Source organism: Chenopodium album, chromosome 2 (genome assembly GCF_948465745.1).
Source record: "Chenopodium album chromosome 2, dcCheAlbu1.1, whole genome shotgun sequence".
Taxonomy (NCBI): domain Eukaryota; kingdom Viridiplantae; phylum Streptophyta; class Magnoliopsida; order Caryophyllales; family Amaranthaceae; genus Chenopodium; species Chenopodium album.
Genome location: NC_137835.1, coordinates 24,876,326 through 24,885,036, shown reverse-complemented (window position 1 = coordinate 24,885,036; position 8,711 = coordinate 24,876,326).

The following is an 8,711-nucleotide window of genomic DNA, read 5'->3' as shown; positions in this document are numbered from 1 at the left end:
TTATTGTTAGTATCATGATTAGGGTTGTTATTATTATTTGATTTGACTAACAATATTATTGTTGAATTGCTTCCAATATTAATGTTTATTCTATTGTTGTTATGATTACTATATTGCATGTTAAAGGGAATATGTAATTGAAAATCACGCCTAATAAGATAATTTGGACAACCGGCTTAGGTTCCTTTTTAATCTTGTTGTTTAATTCAAGTGATCACAAATATTTTAGAATTATGTGTTGCATTAATATTCAACCAATTTAGCATAATAATAGTATGGAGTAAATTGAATTTTTGTTTGTATGCCTTTGAGATCGCAGGAATCACTTTTCACTATAACAATCGAGTAGAGGCCAATACAGGCGAATGTGACTCCATGACTCACTTCGTACCATCATCCCCGATCCTCCTTTCGTGGTTCCGAACCATATGGATCCGGAGTTAGTAATCTCATGGATTATGAATAGGGTGTAACCTTCACGGGTCAATCATTGTTGCCTATCGTTGTCCCTTTTTTGGTTTCCTTATAATGATCCGTGAACGGTTTACAAGTTCCTTAAAAACTTGTTGGCGGCTCCCTACTTTCCTTGTCCCTAATCATGTCCCTTATATTATATGTCAATTCCCACTTCCTATGAGTGCCAAGCATATTCCTCACATGCTTTAACGTAGGCGCACATTGAGCGACGCCTACAGACCTGATTCTAATTTTGTTGGAAAGTAGACTTGATAATATTTCCAATGATATATTATATGCCTTATTCTGAGTTACGGATCAAAAGTTATGATGATTTTAAAAACGGGTAAAAAACTAGAATCACCGCGCACAGTGCAAAAGCGCCGTGTCACGGGAGTGTGCCCCGTCTGACGGTGTCTGGCACCGTGAAACGGTACTATACATCGTGTCACAGTGCTATTTTTGAAGCTTTTTCGCGTCATATTCCACCGTGGCACGGTACCTGCTTCCGTGACACGGTGCCTGCTGCCGTGACACGGTATTTTTCACCGTGTTACGATGCTTTTTCGTGTTTTCCCACACCGTTACACGGTGTATTGTACCGTGCCACGGTGGACACTGCCGTGTCACGGAACTTTCTCGTGTCTTTTCCGCGTAAACCCTTTACGCATTTTCACTTCCCGTAGGTCAAATATTTCCCGCGTCGCACTGTTTTTCACCGTGTCACGGGAGTGTGCCCCGTCTGACGGTGTCTTCCCCTGTCTGACGATGCCTAGCACCGTGTCACGGTGTTATTTTTTAGGGTTTTTATCTTTTTAAGGTTCCGTGTGTTCCCTCTGCTCATTTTCTCTATAAATAGGACCCCCCTTTCTGCAGTTCAGGGCATCAAATCCTTCTCTCTTTTACACCAAAAATCATTCTCTTCTCTCTCTCTCATATTCTACGCCTTAAACCTATATTCTTAATTACACCATTCTTCCCTTAAGCACTCCAAGGAGTCCATACTCAACCCGACACTAGTGGAAAAAAGGCCATCCGTAACGGGCAAAAAGGGCCCATCCGTAACGGGCAGCGTCCGTTACGTATGCAGCCGTTACGGATGGCCATTGTTATTCGTAACGGGCACTGTCCGTTACAAATAACCCGATATTCATAACTGTAGGGAATAAATTTCAAGCGTTAACCCCTAGCTTGAACCCCACTGTGATCATACACTAAAGTACGGTGGCGTCCAAAAGGGAAGAAGATAGAGCAAAAGAGTCGCCAATAAGTTTTAGGAACTTGTAAACCGTTCACAGGGTGAAGGTTACACCCCTTAACGATCCAAGAGATTGTCAACTCCATAAGGTCTTGAACCAAATAAGGGTTCGGGGATGAAGGTACAAATCCAACCTAAAAGAGATTGAATCTGCCCTAATAATAGGCCTCTACTTTATTCTGATCGTATTCATGTGCGCTTTTTAATTAACATGCAATTAGTAGGTTTAACCCTAAACCTGTTTATCTATGTTGGTTGAATATTAATGCACAAATAAACTATTATTGGCGATCACTTGAATTTATAATCATGTTAACCCTAACAAGATTATTAATTATCTTATTAAGCGTGATTACAAGTATAAAATTCCCTTTAAACATGCATAAAGGCGATCAAGCAATAACAATAAATATCAAGCAACATAATAATAATAAATAATCATGAATAATAAAAATATAATCATCATCAAGATAATAATAATCATAAAAATAATAATCATAATAAATTAAAATAATAATCATCAAAATAATAATAATAATAACAATATTCATAATCATCATAAATTATAACAATTATAATTATAATCATGTTCATGTTAATATTAAAGCATAATAATAGCAAGATCCTAGGTATGATACAAACGAGATTAATAACAAACCCTAGCATGTCCATAAGCAAATAAAATCAAATCTTTAACCCTATCATGATACTAACAATCATAAATATTAGGAAGAACATAGGAAGTATCGCAGGAATCATAATAAGCATATTTAATATTAAAATTACCCTAAACATGATACTAGGAATATCATAATAACAATTTAAACATGATTTCTACATCATAACATCAATAAAACCATTAAAGTACTTACTTTGATGCCTCGTACCTCTTTCTAATAACAAAATACACATGTTAGTAACTTCAAGGAAAATAATAAACAAAACAATTAAATCAAATAATTGAAATAGAGATTTGGGACCAAACCCTCAGAAATTAAACCTTTCACGTCTAGGGCGAAGGCAACTTCGAATATGGCTAGGTGTTTCTAGATCTTGTGAATGCAGAATTTTGTATGACCAAGATTAGTTTAGAAAAAGAGAGGAAAAAAGATGAATGATTAAGAGAATTAATTGAATGAAAACTGATTATAGGTGAATGCTAATTAAAACTGATTGTTGATGATAATCGGTGAATGAAAACGGAATTTTTATTACGTTATTTATATGGAAAATCAGCCAAAAAGATAAAATTAACAAAACAGAGTCTGACGCACAAAAAACAGAGCTGGCGCAAACCCTGGCTAACTAGCGCCAGGCACCAACACTAGGGCCAGGCGCCAGGTTCCAGGCGCCAATGCCTGGAGTCAGGCGCCAAGCCTGTTTTTAACGCGTTTTCAAAAATCAGATAAGTTTGCCGTACTAGAGGATAAAATCATATAATTTCCTCGAAAATGCTATTTGATTTTAATTAAAACTCTGAAAAGTCAACAAAAGTCAATTTATCAATGTTAATTAAATTAGGAATGAAAAGAACCTTCTAGAAGAATCTAGAAGACTAAAACCATTCCTAATTGCATTAGGAATGATAAATCATATTAGGCCCTCCCCTAGATCATTGGGCCGCATGTAAGGCTCAAACCGGGCCCAGTTTAGTAAATTGGCCATAATTTCCTCAATATTCATCGGAATTGGGCTTATAATATATCGTTAGAAAGCTCTTGGCAAGCCCCATCCAACTACACTATTATTGGACCCATATCATGGAGCAACCAAACTGGATTGACTGTTTTCTTAAAATAAGTTTTCAAAAAGCAGAGAGAAGAGAAATTAAAACTATCCGCAACACTAGACTTTCCACACTTTCACTTCATTTGATTATGATTCGACGTGAAAGGTACTCATCACCGGGTTTGGTTTTGGGGAGACACATTTGGGTGTCTACAGAAGCCCCCACTTTGATTGAGTTTGGAGAAACGCAGGTTTCGAAAACAAAAGTCAAAGTATCGATAGGGACGGAGAATGATTCAGAACGTTCTGCGATCCTAAACCACTCTTGTAACGCCTGTTTCGGGGGTTTTTGTCCCTTGGGAGAGTTACAACACTGAGACTGGATTCAACAAAGGACGCCTGCACCTGCAAAGCAAACGGACCGCCGGATGGTCGGTGGTCCGCCTCCGAAGATTAAGTTAGTAAGCGCTCGGTAATAAAACGTGCGGAAGTAAAGTTTATCTGCTCGGATTCCAAGCTCAGGTAAAGTGTTGTGTGTTCCTTGAAAATGACAGCTCTGTGGTAAGTGACGTGTTGTCTCGTATGGCGTGTATATTCTCTGTCTTGTCATAAATGTAAGAATGTCCCTATTTATAGGGTCCTTTTGGAAAGTGTGCCCCTCCTAGGATCTGGTGACCTAGGAATTAGCTCACGCCGTTTTGCGGCGCCTCGGGATTTGGGCCTTTGAAGGCCGCCATCCCAGGGGCAATGCCTGAGTGACACGTGTCACTGAGCCCAAAAGGCCTTTGGGCATCTTTTGGGTGACACGTGTCGCCATCTGAATAGTTCATGCTGGATCATCAGTCTGCGTAGGACAGAAGAGTGTCCGCCTTCCACGTGTCATCATTCCATAGGTCAAAATGGCACCTCTTTGGAGGACACGTGGCGCTTTCTGATTGGGCCACCTGGCCGGGTATAAAATACCCAAATCATTTTCCCCTCACAGGGGTCACGTGCATTGCACGTGACACCACGTGACAACTGTGACAGGTGTCAGTATCCGAGTGGTCGGATTCAAAAAGTTACTGTTGGTGGGAAATTTTTAGGGTTTTACCCCCCTATAAATAGTGAGGTTTGACCCCCCCCCCCTTTGGATTCACACCTTTGCGAATCTTTGGAGAATCTTGGACTTTTTGACTTAAAGAATCTCAAAATTCCCTAAGCGTTTTAACTTTTCAAGCATCCGACACTCGGCCAACTGTCCGACCGTTCTTCAGTCAACCAAGCATCTTTCACCCTTCTTCTAAAGGTAACGCCTGTTTTTTCTTTTACTCTTTATTTTTTCTTTGTTTTCGAAAAAATGGTTCCCCAATCGCATGCGGCACGGCATAGGATAGTGATCAGCCGGTCACCGGGGACGGCTGAATCTAGAACTAGCAGTGCCGAATGCTTGGCCAAAGACCCTGCTTTGCGAACTTCTCCGAATCCGACCGTTTCCGTGTTTGTGCAGGACACTATGGCCAGAACCAAAAGAGCAGCAAGACAATGTAGCTCCGATGAAATTTTCTACCATTCGGATGGGTGGACTGTTTATTCAGACGGCTCAATAAAGGTGCCTCGAAGTGAGGTGTCGGAGCATCCTGACAGCCCTTCTTATCTTCCTCCAACCCCCACCTATTACCATTCGCCCACATCTAGTGGAATTCCTAGTGATGGAATCCTGGGGGAGGCGGATGAAGAATATCAACCCGGGCCTTCTGGACAGGCGCCGGAAGAGAGTCTGGGGGAGGACCCCGCTGGCACCAGTCGGCGGTCCCCTAGCTCTGATGAGAGCTCTGATGACGAGTCGGCCTCGTCATCTTCTTCAGAGAACGCCTCCATAACTTCAGAGGAGGCAAGAATGAAAATAGATTCTGCCAGGGAGTCCCTGGCAGTGGATAAGGGGGAAAGTTGGGCCGAGCTGAGCGCTTCCAGGCGCTTGGAGAGAGCCCCCTACTATCATCATGTTCCGCCCAGCAGGCGGAGCTCCATGGCATCAGGCCTTGCCAATTTTAGGCGCAAGGTCGTTCTAGGCTATGGCTATACTTTGTCGGTCCCTAACGAGGGTGACACCATTACCTGGCCGAGCCTGGCCAGCTATCAGGACAGAGCATTCGGCTGTTATGAAGCGGCCTTCCAAGCTGGCCTCCGCTTCCCTCTCCATCCGGTCGTGGAGAGGATCTTGGATGGATACCAACTGGGTATCTGGCAACTTGTACCCAACTTCTGGATTAATATTCTGGGGTACATTGCCGCCTGTGAGATGCTGCAGGTGGAGGCGAGCTTTGAAGCGTTCGCCCACATGCACTATCTGAGCAGGGCGCCTGCTAGGGGCGGTGAGGGCTGGTACACCTTGACCACTTGCAAGGGGTACATGATGGCTGTTGGCAAAGAGAACAAGTGGAAAGACTGGAGGACTAAGTTTTACATAGTCAAGTCTGCCGACAGCCGCCTGAACCAAAAGTATAATAGGTGGAATAAGAATCCACCTCTCCTAGCAGGCAGGAGTGCATTGCCGCCTCTTCCTAGGCGGGCAAAGGAGGAGATCATGGACAAGGGGTTGTTTACCGTGTCTGTGAGGACGAATGATGAGGGGGACAAGGAGGTCACCCCTCAATGCTATCTCCCTTTGTACAAATGGTTTGAAGAGGGAACATTCTTAGCCGCCTGTGGGCTAAGCTCTGAAATGCCGAGAGGTAGTCGGCCGTCTGTTTTATATGCAATTTCATTTTGCTTTTCAATACTTGTTTGATGGTTCTAACACTTGTTCATTTTTGCAGACAAGGCAATGGAGAAGCTCTCGGCCTCAAGGAAGCCGGCTGTATCTTCAGCTCGATACAGATCAAATGTCCTAAACAGGGCAGAGGCAACCACCCACCTCAAGGTGGATTAGCAGAAAACTGGCGGCACCCCCTAGGTGAGAACTTGTTATACTTGCCATTTCTGACTAATGCTAAATTTGTCCGAATGATTTCTAACTTGTTTTATCTTGTGTCGATGTAGGGTGCCCCTACCAAATCTCCCTCAAAACCATCCGACCCTAAAATCCAAAAGACAAGGGCGGGTGATGTGAGCGCATCCGGCAAAGGCGGCTGGAAGCACATTGCTCACAAGCCCAAGAAAGGCCCAGACGCCTCTTCTCTCGAAGCTGATAGGGGGATCAGCAAACCGGATGTCCAGAGGACATCGAAGGGTGGCTTCAAGCAACCCACCACTGTTGTCGGCTCAGCAGGAGAGAGGAGGAGTTTGGGGAAAGAGGAGGAACCACAGGACGACAGTAAAAACCATTCGCCTTTTTTGTTCTTCCACTTAAATATATTTGCGTTATTTTTCTAACTCTCTTTCCTTCTCAGTCCCTGTGCAGAGGCCGACTGTAATCCAGATGGCCAAGTCCATGCTGAGGGCGGTTGATCCTGATGACAAAGCGTCTGTCAGAGGGGTCGGCACTCTAGATTTGGATGACATCTTGGGGAACCTCTGCGAGGTATGAGTCTTAACTTAAGCAATTCTTCTCCTTTTTTTTATTTTTTTTTTCTCAAGTCTTTATCCGCCTGGTTTTAACCATTCGGCTCTTTTTGCAGGCCATGCTGCGCGTCCACGGGCTCAGGCAACCCCTCAAGGACAAGTCCATAGAGGTAACAACCGCTAAAGCTCGGGCCGAGTCCGCCTTGGATCGAGCTCAATTTGATATTGCTCAAAATGAGCTTCTGACGCTTGATATGATGTATTCGCAGGCGGAAGCCAACATGCAGGTGAAGAAGGATCTGGACTCGGCCCGCCTGCACATCACTTCCCTTAAGAAAGAAATCACAAGTCTTAAGGAGAAGCTCAAGCCTCTTCAGGATGCCAAGGAAGAGGCCGAGAGAGCCAAGCAGAGGGTGGGCCGCCTGGAGCAGCGCCTCACCAACCAGGAGCATCAGCTGAAGACCAAGTTTGAGTCCGTAGTTGAACAAGAGAGAGAAGCTCTTGTTAAGCAAATGATGAGCGACTATGATGCCATCATGCGGGACACTTGGGCGGCTATGCAGCCGGACTCGGACTATCAGACTTGGAAATCCAAGTTTGATGAAGCCAGCAAAGCATTCTTGACGAGGCTAAGAAGGAAGCTAGGGCTGCTGCTGAGGCCGAGGAAAGCTCTGGGTCCGACTCTTCTGGGGAGTCGTCCTCTGGTGGAGAGGAGGAAGATCAGGTGGAGGAACGAGAGAAAAATGATAAAGAGCAGCCGAAGGGCGACAGGCCGGCTGCCAATGAAGAGACTCTCCCCTGATCACTTAAGCTTTTTATTTTTTTCTGCGGCCGAATGGCCATGTACTTGCTTTTCCGGCCTGCGTGCCGAGTATTGATGTTTCTTTACCGACCGAGGGGTCGGGTACTTTGACAATTTCTCTGGCTTTGCCAGAAAACAATCTTAACCAGTCGTTTGATGGCGATCGGTCTTTTTAATTTTAAATCATTCGGCCATTTGGCTGAAGTTATTCATATTGTTGTCCTTTGCATTTTTGAATTTTTCATTGCATGTTTTTGGCTAAGTATTATAATCTGTATACCATGCGAATGTTCTTGCCCCTGGACGGATGTCGAGTGGTTTCGGTTTATTGGATTGATGGACTTAGAAATTATTGATACTTAGAAGAGTATTCATGGTTTCTAAGTCAATCAATCACTATGGTGATTGCCCCAAACCACTCGGCAGACGTCCATCCAGAATTGGCAACTTAAAGTTTTCATTCGGCCATTGGCTCAAACAAAACTCAAATTTCCAACTTAGCAAATTTTGCTAGGGGAAAACTTCCGCCTGTTTTGCCCCGTGAGTTAAAAACAGACGCATCCGGCCATAGGCCTCTTTGAGATAAGATAAGTTTATAACTTAGCAAATGGTCTTTAAAAAGGATTGTCCGCCTGTCTTGCCCCAAAAGCAAAGAACAGGCGTCATCCGGTCAAAAGCCTCATTAGGTGCTTAAGTAGTTAACTTGTATATTAACAAGAATGTTCCGCCTGCTTTGCCCCTGGGCAAAAACAGGCGCATCCGGCTTAATGCCTCTTAGCCTCTACTTATGAAACAATGACCATTTTCGAGCTGTGCTAGAACAGTTAGAAAATTCAGGCCTTTTAGATTTCACTTTTGATTAAAACAAATGACTGCGATTGCTGCCTTAGCATTCAGTAGGGCCGCTTGTTATATTTGTAGAGCAATGTGCCACCCAAATGGGAGATGCTTCTCCTCGACGAATTCGCCCGAATGGACGTCGCC